We start from the raw sequence: 12,144 nt of genomic DNA on the forward strand, positions 1-12,144 counted from the left end.
TAAGCAACATCCTTCCAAGGCTTCTGCATTGCTCCTGACCTGCTTGAGTTCCAGTCCTCACTTACTTTGGTGAAGAACAGCAGTGTAGACGTATGAGCAGAATAAACCCTTTCCTTCCCAACTTGCTTTTTTGTCATGAAGTTTGTGAAGGAATAGATACCCTGACTATGACAAATTGGTACCAGGAGTGGGGTGTTCCAGTGGAAACCTGACCATGTTTTAGAGAGGACTGTGGAAGGACTTTGGAACATTGAGCTACAAGAGCCACTGGAATGTTAAGATCTCTGTGGGACATTCTGTAGGATCTTGAAAGATAATGTTGAAAACATTATAGAAGATGGAGGGCTGGCTTTTAATCTTTCAGAGAGAAGATTAAAGACCCTTCTCAAGGCTGTTGATGTTTTGATTGTGAAAATTCTGTGGTGTTGGTTTGCTGGGGCTAATGAATCAGCTATGATTAACAAGATACCAGAACTCCTTTAATCAAACCTTTGCATTACTGGGACTAATGATGCTGGTCAACTGGAGCTAAGGAAATTCATGGTGATTAAGAAGAGACCAGCATGACTCAGGTAAAATCTTCTGGGAACTGTTTTCTTAGAGCACAGAGAATCTGTGTTTTAGAGATAACCAAAGTTGTACATCATGCTCTGGCTGGACTTGGTAATATGTAAGAGTAACCCAGGTGGTACTTGTTTTGAAGGAATGAAAGGGTTATGGCGAGCAGCTGAGGCTCAGCACTGTGAGAGGCTCTGGAAGGCTATTGGTGAAGGTACAGCCTCATTTGCATTAATGCTCCAAGACAGCAATGTTTTAAAGATGGCAATACTATGAGATGACAACCAAGAACAGCAGCAACAGTGGAGAACAGGCAACTGGACCCTAAAGGACAACTTGTATACCTCAAAGGGAGAAGTGACCCAAGCCCTTGGAGGAGCCCAGAAGTTTGTGAGGTTTGTGAGTGGAGCCAAGAATTGGATGGTTAAAGTTTGATTTTGCTTTTGGTTGTGACTGTGCCCTAATATTTTTTCTCTTGAAGGAATAAGTAGAGGTCATAGTTCAGAGACTTTAAATTCTAAACAGACTTTTATTGAAAAGAGACTGTATATTTTGAAGAGATTGAAATTTTAATATTTAAGAATTTGTAAAGACTGTGGGACTCTTAAGATTATTTAGATCTTGGGGATGAATAAGAAATGAAGGGTTGAAGCTTAATAGAGTGTGTCAAGTTCACGAGGTGTCAATTGTACTTGCTGGTTTTGTGTCAACTTGACACAAGCTGGAGTCATCATAGAGAATGAAAATTCAGTTGAGGAAATGCCTCTATGAGATCCACCTGTAAGGCATTTTCTCAACTGGTGATCAATGGGGGAGCACCCAGCCCATTGTGTGTAGTAGCATTCTTTGGTTGGTATATCTGGGTTTTATACGAAAGCAGACTGGACAATCCAGGGGAAGCAAGCCAGTAAGCAACATCCCTCCATGGCCTCTGCATCAGCTCCTGCTTCCTGACCTGCTTGAGTTCTAGTCCTCACTTACTTTGGTGATGAACAGCAGGGTAGAAGTGTAAGTAGAATAAACCCTTTCCTCCCCTGCTTGCTTCTTGGTCGTGATGTTTCTGCAGGAAGAGAAATCCTGACTAAGACAATGAGTTTGAAGCTAACTAGAGTGAGATCCCAGATATGCTGGACTACAAAATGAGAATCTTCTCAGGTAACAAGAATAACATTAAAACCACAAATGCAGTTAGAATTTGAGGACACTTAAGTTTTGCCTCTTTTGATGGTGACAATTGGTCCACCTGTGAATATTTCCATCTCTTAGAGAACAGGTATGCTCTCTGTTGTCTCTGGCAAAGAATATTTCTTCACCTCTGCCCAAGTATCTTTTCCAGCAACCCTCATTTCTTGTTTGATTTGTTCTCATCATATTCACAGTTAGATAAAGATTTTATTTTTGTACCACCATTTTCTTTGCCGGGTTTGAGCACTAAGAAATGTTTCTCTTAACCGTGAGTGATCAAAATTTGCTTCAGATTCCAAAGCATTGACCGTTTGTGCAACTCCCATCAATCCCAGGAAGTTCTCTTTGTTTTGATCCAGGACTTGTCAGTTGGGTAACTGTTCCACCACAAATACTTCAGACTTTGGTTCTTTATATTCTTTTACTCATTTTATACTGTTTAATATTTATTTCCTTGTAATTCAGTTTCATTGGAGGATTTTATTCATTTCAGATGATTATACATGACCTTCCCTGCTTTGTGTTCCTGTTCTTCACTATCTCTGAATTTACTACAATAATTACTTCTTTCATTAAGTTCATTCCAAAAGATTTTCTTAGTTTGCCATTCTTTGTGTGTATGTCATATGTGTATCAGGCATGTGTATTTGGAGGTCAATGGAGGACATAAGGTGACATGTCCTATCATTCTTGACTTATTCTTTTGAGACAACGTCTATTGCAGTACCTGTAGCTAACATATAGCAAGCTACAATTATTCTCCTGTGCATTCTCCACTAAGAGATGTTACAGTGAGGTTTCAGCCACACTTGATTTTGTACAAGGGTTCTGTGGATTCTAGTTCAACTCTCCATGCTGACTAGCTAGCATGCTTACTGACTGAGTCAGCTCCCCATTGCCTAGCTTTTCATTCCCTTGTGATCTTTTCTCTTAGTTCCATTCATTTTCATTAGTAACCTGTAGAAATTAAATTGATTTTCATGGTTCCTACATTTGGAAAATTTTCTCAATTCTATGTTTATGTATCTCCAATCGTGTTTAGAGTTAATTTATTAAATATGTCTTTAGTTAGGATTGCTTCCATAGGTATAAATTGCTTTCACATATTTTTTTCACTCCTTTCTGTGCACAAGTTTATATTTATGTTAGATTTCAGTCTGATGAAATTAATTGAGACTCCAAGACTGAATTCTAAAATGTGGTTAAAAGTGATAGTCGTTTCAGGAAAGATGTAGGCTTTTCTAATCATCCTATGTTTTTCACCTTAATTTTTGATAGGTAAAAGGCATGGGCCTTCTGAGAAAGATGACACTTTAGGACACTAGGAAAGTGTAGGGCACAAAGAGCAGCTTTCCCTCTAAACCAAACTGCACATGTTCATATATTAAGGATATTGATGTATATTTATATATTAACATTAATATTCATATATTTGCTTTAGTGTGATTTCATTTGGGAATGAGGCTTTAAGGGAGTAGTGAAGGTTGAGTGAAGGTTGTGGCTGGCTTCCACTTTGTTAGGATGAGTTTCCTTACAAAAATGGAAGCACTGAATCATAACCATTCATAATCCAAGAAGAGAGTCCTCATCAGGACTGGGTAAGGAATGCCCTTGATCATGGATTTCAAACATTCAGGATGTTGTGTAAATACATTTTTGTGTTCTGAACCACACAACTGATGCTACTTATTTTGGCTGTCTATAATCAAAAGCCAATTTTTAATAGTTCTAATGTGCTATAGATCATGACATGAAAGAGAATCAAAAATAGATTGTGTCAATCCCATAAGAATTGAGGTTGTTAATGTGCTATGACTAAAGCGGTAACATAAGAAAATCTGTGAGCAAATAAAATATAGAAACATGACACTGCTCAAGATTTAATATCTTAACAATGAAAATGACCCAAGTAAAACATATGATTTACCTTTGATATTGACTATGTAGAACATATAGTTTCTACTTAGTTTCTTTGATAAAGCAGCTAGTGATTATGAGAACTTAAGAAACAGAAAGGAAGAAAAAGAAAAATGGTTATTTTCAAATCTTTGCTTAGAAGTTTCTCTAGAAGAATGTTCAAACCACGTGAAAGTCTGAACTAGATTTAGCAATTTTTGGTACAGGGAAAAATGGAAATTGTTTTTTAATAGTTGTCAAACCAAGAAAATCAGAATAAGCTAGGAGCCAAAAGATGTGATGTGTGCTAGCAAGGGCACTTGTGATCGTGACTGAGATGAAAGTAGAAGTTTTAGATTGGCTGATGTGGGACATATTATTAAAACATTCCCTATGGGCAAAGTGTATTTAAAATGTGGTTATAGATGTGACTTGGCAATTTTCTTCATTTTTCAAATAGTGTTTTCCAGCAATTTATTTGTTTTTATTTTTGGAGTTATAATTACTCTTCTTTCCCTTTCTGCACTCAACATTTTCCAATATGTGCTCTTCCTGTTCTCCCTGAAGTTCATTGAATATTCTTTTCATTATTTTCTATTGTAAGTGCACACACACACACGCACATATTTATGTGTATGTAAATACACATACACACAAATATACATATGTACATATTCCTAAATATACCCTGTTCAGTCTATTTAATGTTACACACACACACACACACACACACAGAGAGAGAGAGAGAGAGAGAGACAGACACACACACACAGAGACAGACACACAAACACACATACATTTTTGAACATAACCATTTGGCACTGGAAAACTAACTGGTTTACTCTTCCTTGTGAAATGCTATTTTCCCCCTCCAAGATTTCCTCAGTAACCTATATCTGTGTAGAGTTAAGACGTTCTAAAAATTTTCAAGCCTACTTTGGCAAGTTCAGTAGTCTAATCCTTTTTCAGGCTACATAGATCCATACAGGTTTCCTAATTATCAATTTAGGATTTGTATATCTCTGTGGTCCCTGGGTTTTTTTTTTTTTTTTTTTTTTTTTTTTTTGGTATAATTGTTGCTTCTAACTCCTAAAATAATTCCTATCTCTCTTCTGCAGGATTCCCAGAGCTCTTACCCAATGTTTGGCTGTGGTTCTCTACACCTGCTTCTGCTTCTATTAGTTGCTGGATAAAGCCTCTTTGAGGATAATTGTGCTGGGTTTCTGTCTATAAATATGAGACTCTTTAGGAATCATTTTATTGCGTTTAATCTTGTGATGATTGGTTATATCCTAGTAGTTAGGGCTATTCAACAGTTGGGTTTAGGCCATCTGGGCAGTGTCAGGCATGGGATACCTCTCATGTCATAGGTTTAAATCTAAACCAGTCATTGGTTCTGCACTCCAATGACAACTTCTGTGGCCAATTTTCCCAACACATCCTGAAGGAAGCGCAAATTGTAGGCAGAAAGATTAGTGCCTGGGTGGTGTTTCAATTTCTCTACTCTAAGCCTTGACTAGTTACAGTACTTCCTCAGAGCCAACGCATGTTTCACCCACCTGCCTCCTCATCTTTTCTTCTATATCCAGGCCCTCAAATATCATGCAAAAATACTCTTCTACCAATGCTTATACAGATATCCAAAAACAAAAATAAGACTTCCAACTCTTCCATAAAAACCACCAGCTTTCCCCCAGTGGCAATCCCCAATTGTCAACTTATCAAGGATACAATTCTAGAGGAAAGCCCTGATGTACCAGGTAGCACCTTAGTTCTCAGAGCTCCAGATCTCTGAAGGACTTGAAGACTGTCAAAACCCCAGTAGAGGAACACCACTGGATCAGAGAACTCCAGAGGATTCTGATTACAAGAACTCCAAGCCACTCAAGTCAGAAGACCAAAGAGGATACATAAACAAAGGTGAAAAACATCCAATCAATACAACTCAGAAATTGGTACTTAACCTATACTAATCCAAACCCAGATGTCTAGAATTTCCTGTAACAACACATTTAACAAGATTCAGGACAATATGTCATCTAAAGATCACAGATATCCTACTACAGCATTTCTACTTGTTGTAATACAACTGAAGCACAAGAAAACTACCTTAAAATCAACTTCTTGAAGTTGATAGATGTAATTAAAAAGAAAATGAATAAACCTCTTGCAGAAATTCAATAAAACACAAACAATGGGAAAATATGAATAGATAAATAATTTATAGAAAGTCAAGAGAAAAAAAAACAATGCTAACAAAATGAATTAAGACCCGAGAATAGAAAACAAACAATAAAGAAAACACAAATCGAGGATTTCTTCTAGATGGGAAATATAGGTAAGTGAACAGGAAGTACAGCAGAAAGCATTACCTACAAGAGATTAAAGAAAGAATCTGATGCAAAGAAGGTACAAGAGAAGACATTGTTACCTTGTTCAAAGAAAAGGTTACATCTAAAAAAAATTTCTGACATAAAACATCTGGAACTCTATTGAAACACCAAGCCTAAGAATGAGAGGAAAAGAAGTTGAGAAAAATCTGAGATGAAGGGCTCAGAAAATATTATCAACAAAATTATAAAAGAAAATTTAGTACAGCCTTAAGAAAAACATGCATATAAAAATGCAAGAAGTTTATAGAACACAAAATAGATTGGACCAGAAGATAATGTCCCTCTGCCGTATAATTGTAGAAAAAAATATCTTGTGTATTATATGGATGCATCAATTTAAATGCCTATGTGCTGTCGCTTAGGCAGAAAATAGAGGTGGGGCTTCAGGAAGAGAGAGAATTCTGGGATAAAGTTAGGCATTATCTTCACAAGGAAGATGTAACAAGAAGGGCATTACAAGATACGTGAGAACAGATAGCCAGCAATGTTTCAGAATGCAAGTTAAAATAAGTAGTTTATCTTAAGTTATGATTCTAGTCAGAAAAGATTTTAGCTATATGGTCAAGGTATTTTAAAAAATATTTTTTGTCTTAGTCTTATTTTTAGGAAAATGGGGCAGCCTATAATATTTAAAATACTAAACCTAAAATACAAGGAAGGGATACTTAAAGCTGAAAGGAAAAAAGAACAAGTAACATAGAAATTACTTGAATTTCCTAACTAGAATTATAACTAACTCTTGTTTGGAGAATCTCAAAGACTAATGGGCCTGGAAAGATACCTTGAAAACCCTAAGCGACCACAGAAACCAGCTCAAACTTTTATAAATTTTTGTAGGAATATTTAATAAATCCTGGCCTGTGTTCCTTCCATTTATGTTTCTTCATGAAACACACACACACATAACCTTTATGTTGTGATATGGCTTGAGCAGCACAATGGCTGTGCATCTGCCTAATTTCTGTGCTGTTAGAATCTACTTTTTCAAAAGAAGGCCAGAAGGTGGAGGCCTCAGTCCTTCTTAGAAGGGAGAACAAAACACCCACAGGAGGAAATAATGGAACAAATAAAGCAGGGATTGGTGAATATATTATCTAGAGACTGCTTCATCTGGGGATCCTCCCATATGCAGCCATTTAACCCATACACTATTGCTGATGCCAAGTAGTGCTTACTGGCAGGAATCTGATATAGATTCCTCATCAGAGACTCTGCCAGAACTAAACTGATACAGAGAAGGATGCTTGTAGCTAACAATTGGACTGAACATGGGAATCCTAATGAAGGAGCTAGAGAAAGGACTGAAGGAGCTGACAGGGTTTGCAAACCTATGGGAAGAACAAAATTATTAACTAACTAAACACACCACAGCTCCCAGGGACCAAGACAGCAACCAATGAGTTCACGAGAAGAGACCCATGGCTCCTGGTGTATAGCCACCAGAGGATAGCATTCTCTGGCATCATTGAGAGGAAAGGACTTTGATCCAGTGAAGGCTCATTTCCAAGTGTAGGGAAATGCCAAGGCATTGAGGTAGGAGAGGGAGGTTAGGAGAAGGAGTACCTTCATGGAGGCAGTGGGAAGGGAGCAGGGATGGAATTGGCAGAAATGGGGCAACACCTGAAATTTAAGTACAGAGAATATTTAATAAAAATAAAGAGGAAAAAAGTGAAAGTTGAAAAATTTACTTTTCCATTGATAATTTAAGTTATTACTTATAAATTTCTGTGTTTCATCTTGGCTGTTTTTGACCCAGTTGAGCAGTGCTCTTGGACACATTCTCTTTGCCCTCTTACTTAGCAGCTCTTCTTTTCTCTCCTGCCTATTCTTCTTTCATGGGTACTCTGTCTACTGCATGGCAGCTTTCTTTTTTCCCTTCCACCTCCTTGTGATCCCAAGCTTGGGAAACCTAAAAAATGTTAGGCCAATCCAGAAAATTTTTCACTAGCCATTATGGGGAAAACAAAATATTCCATGACAAAGTTTAATTCAAACTATTTATTTATAAACACAGCATTATATAAGGTACTAGAAGAAAAGCTGCAATCCAAGGAGGCTATATACCCCCATGAACACAGGAAATAATGTCACACCATCACCAACAATAAAACAAACAAAACAAAGAAGGAAGCAAAAACAACACACCCACATGTGCTTCACACTCGAAGGCATGCACACACACGCACACACACACACACACACACACACACACCAACACAAACCCACCAGTATCATTAACAACAAAATAACAGGTATTAACACTCATTGGTTGTTAATATCTCTCAATATTAAAGGCCTTAATTCTCCAATAAAAAGGCAAAGATAAAGGAATGGGTGTGAAAACAAGATTCATCCTTCTAGGACATTTGAGAAATACACCTCAACATCAAATATAGATAGAACCTAAGAGTAAAGAGCTGGAAAGCAAATCGTTATAAGAAGCAAGCTTGGTATAGTTATTACAATATCTAACAAAATAGTCTTTCAACCAAAATTAATTAAAAGAGATGGGAAGGACAATTCATATTCATCATAGAAAAAATCAATTATGATGATGATGTGTCAATTCGTAACATCTATGCCCATATGTAAACATTTCCACACTTGTAAAGGAAAAGAAAACATTAATAAAGCTTAAATCATATATTGTTAATAGTGGGAGACTTAATATTTTACATTTGTTAATATTTCACACTGAAAATATTGGTCATTTAGAAAAAACCTAAACAGAGAAATAATGGAGCTCACAGATGTAATGAACTAAATGTACCTAACAGGTATGTATAGAACATTTCACACACGACAGAGTAAACCTTTATTTTTTCTCAGCATACCAGGAAACGTTCTCCAAAATTGAGCACAGACTCACTCACGAAGCAGGTCTTAAAGGATATAGAATAATTAAAATAACCCCCCATGTGTTCTATCAGATCATCATGGATTAAAGTTGCATTTCAGCAACAGAAACCACAAAAAGTGTATAAACTCATGGAAACTGAAAAATTAATGACTAATGGATCAAGGCAGAAATAAAGAAATTAAACATGTCCTAGAATTCAATGAATGCACAACATACCCAAACTAATATTACACAATAAATAAAAATGATGCTAAGAAATGTTCATAGCACTAGGTTTCTTAATAAAGAAATTTGAGACATCTCTTAGTAACTTAATTGCACAGCTGAAAACTCTAGAACAAAAGGAAGTAAAGAGAGCCAAGAGATCTGTAAATAATCAAATTCCAGGCTGAAATCAATCAAATAAAAATAAAGAGAAAAATATAAAGAATCAATGAAACAAAGTCTTGTCTTAGCTTAAGCCATCTTTGATTTCTAATCCCTACAATGAAGGCCGTGTAGAAAAAGCACCTAACCCCTTTTTAGAATATCAGGGTGGAAATGCCACAGCTATCTGGATATTGTTGGAGTGGGAGGGGGGAATGGGAGGGAGTGGGGTAAAGGGATAACATCTCAAATGTAAATTCAGAGTATCTAATTAAAAAAAAAAGAGCGAATGTGCTTGCTTGATTCTCCCTGCAATTGTCAACCAGGTTATAGTTTGTTGGAATCCAGCTCTGGAGCTCTGGTTCCCTTTTGAAAGAAGGTGAGAAGAACATCAGTCGGGGGGTAAGACTTGGTCCTCTGAGAAATTAGGGTTGCTTTTATTATAATAACTACCTGTTTTGATTCAAAATTATTCTTAATCAGTTGGGGGATTACATAAAGGAATAATTGTTATGGCTTTTGTCTCTCTAGGCCAGAAGCCTTCTCTTCCTTTTCAGGCAGGAGGGAGGTTTGGAGCAATAAACTTTTATTGAACCAGAAGAATTACTTGTAGAAATAAAAACTTTCATACAAGCAAATATGCATAAGCTTTCCTACATTCATGTACACGTTCATGCACACATACTCATACAACTTCATGCATTCCAGTTGGGCTCAGCTACTTAGTTATATCATAATTACATATGCACCCACATCTGTACTTACATATGTATATGGAACAAAAGCCCAAGCACCAATGCAGAAGGATCCTTTACTCTGGACCAAAAAAAAAAAAAAAAAAAAAAAAAAAAAAATCAACAACAAAGAAATGAACTCTAAACTTTATTGCATAGATGAAGAAAAAAGAAAATTGTTCTACTTTTTTTTGGCTAAATGAATTAAACCCAAGTCTATAAGAAAAACAGCTTTGTCCTCTTTAGTAAAACTAAGACTCTCTTGCTGTTAAGAAAAGACCTGTTCAGCCCTATGATGATAAGTCTTCTTGCTCTTTCTGATCTCCCTGCAGCTTCTTCTTTGTCCCTCTTTTCCTCAGTATTCTTTGTATTACTCTCCTCTTCTGCTCCTGTACTAATGTCTTTGTTTCTAATGGAAAGTAGAAGGAGGAAGCTCTATCAGACAGTATGTGCTAAATTTCTAAGTTGCTTTCTTAATTTCTTTGTTACTCGATTCTGCTTCTGCTGTCTTCTCCTTTCTTCTACTCACCTTGCTTTCTTTCCTCCTACTCTGATGTAATAATGTCATCATTTCTATTTCTTAGGTTTTGTACCTTTTTTAGAGGAATAGAATACATTTTTTTTCACTCATCATGTATTTAAAATAAAACAAATGTTCACTAAGAGTTCAAACATAAATTCAAATCATAGATTTTTTATTGATTATCTTACTAATTTACATTTCAAATGTAGCCCCTTCCTGGTTTCCCATTTTATCTCCCAGCCCCTTTGCCTCTGTGAGGGTGCTCCTCCCCCCCAATCCCACCTCACTGCCATGGAATTCCCCTATGCTGAAGTGTCAAACCTCCACAAGACCAAGGGCCTCCCCTCCCATTAATGTCTGACAATACCATCCTCTGTGACATAAGTAGCTGGAGCCATGGGTCCCTCCATATATACTTTTTGATTGGTGATTTAGTCATTGGGAGCTCTGGGTGGCTAGGTTAGTTGATATTGTTGTTCTTCCTATGGAGTTGCAATTTCCCTCAGCTCCTTTAGCATTTCTGTAGATATTCCATTCAGGTCCCTAGGCTCAGTTTGATGGTTGGCTGTGAGTATCTGTATCTGTCAGAAAGTGCTTCTTGGCATCAGACAGACTGTCAGGCTTAGTGTCTTACAACAGAGATGTTTACACATATTTTCATTAAGAGTAATTGTCTGGCTAAACCTTAATTTTCTGTCACTGACTTTACAGGCTTATTGCGATTTAAAAGTCATAATTATTGTGAAAAAGTTATCATTGATGTTTTGTATAGATAAATCCAGTCAATATTTTATCATTTGTTTTTGTGCCTACAATAAATCATTAGTTCCCCTTTGTGGCCTTTATTTAATTAGCTTATAACCACTTGGAATGTGTTCTAAGTTGTAAATGCCTGCTTTCTATCTCAGAAGCAAATACATTGTGACTTGTGTAGACTGGTAGAGATCTCACTACAGTTTTCATATCAGAAAGCTTTAATAGCAGTTCCATTATAAAGGGCTTAATACTTACTAGTATAGTTTAAGGAATTCTTATAGGATCTTTATCAAGAATTAAGAAATAATCTTTTTTTTTTTAATAAAGTGTCATTGCTTCATTGATCTGCAGAAATCTGCCCAATAGAGTGGGCTAATATACAATGTTTATATAATATTATTTTTTTAATAAGGATAAGAACTTCAAGAAGCAATCATGAGACAAAGTCTCTTTGGGACCTTGCCTAATAATCCTCACCCACTGGAGATTATTCAAAATCAATGAGTCACCTCTAGGAAGGTCACCTACTAACCTTAGCCTATTCTAGATAGCTCCTAACAGTAGTCTTTTTTTTTTTTTTTTTTTTTTTTTAGTGTTCTTTGTCTTTAAAAACTCCCTGTAATATGAATTCTAGGCTGCTGTGAGAGATGTGTTTTTCTCCAGGTATTCACTAAATAGATACCACTTATCAAAGTGAAGTAAAGATTAGATAAACATTTTACAAGGACTTGTAACCCCTAAGGAAAAAGAGGCAGCACTAAAATTTTCCCAACTAGAAAAATGTCCAGTGCTCAATAGTTTTAGTACAGATTTTTTACTAGATTTTTCAAAGCAGAGTTAATACCAATACTCCTCAAATGATTCCACAAAATA

Source organism: Micromys minutus (genome assembly GCF_963924665.1).
Source record: "Micromys minutus genome assembly, chromosome: 7".
NCBI classification, from domain to species: Eukaryota; Metazoa; Chordata; class Mammalia; order Rodentia; family Muridae; genus Micromys; species Micromys minutus.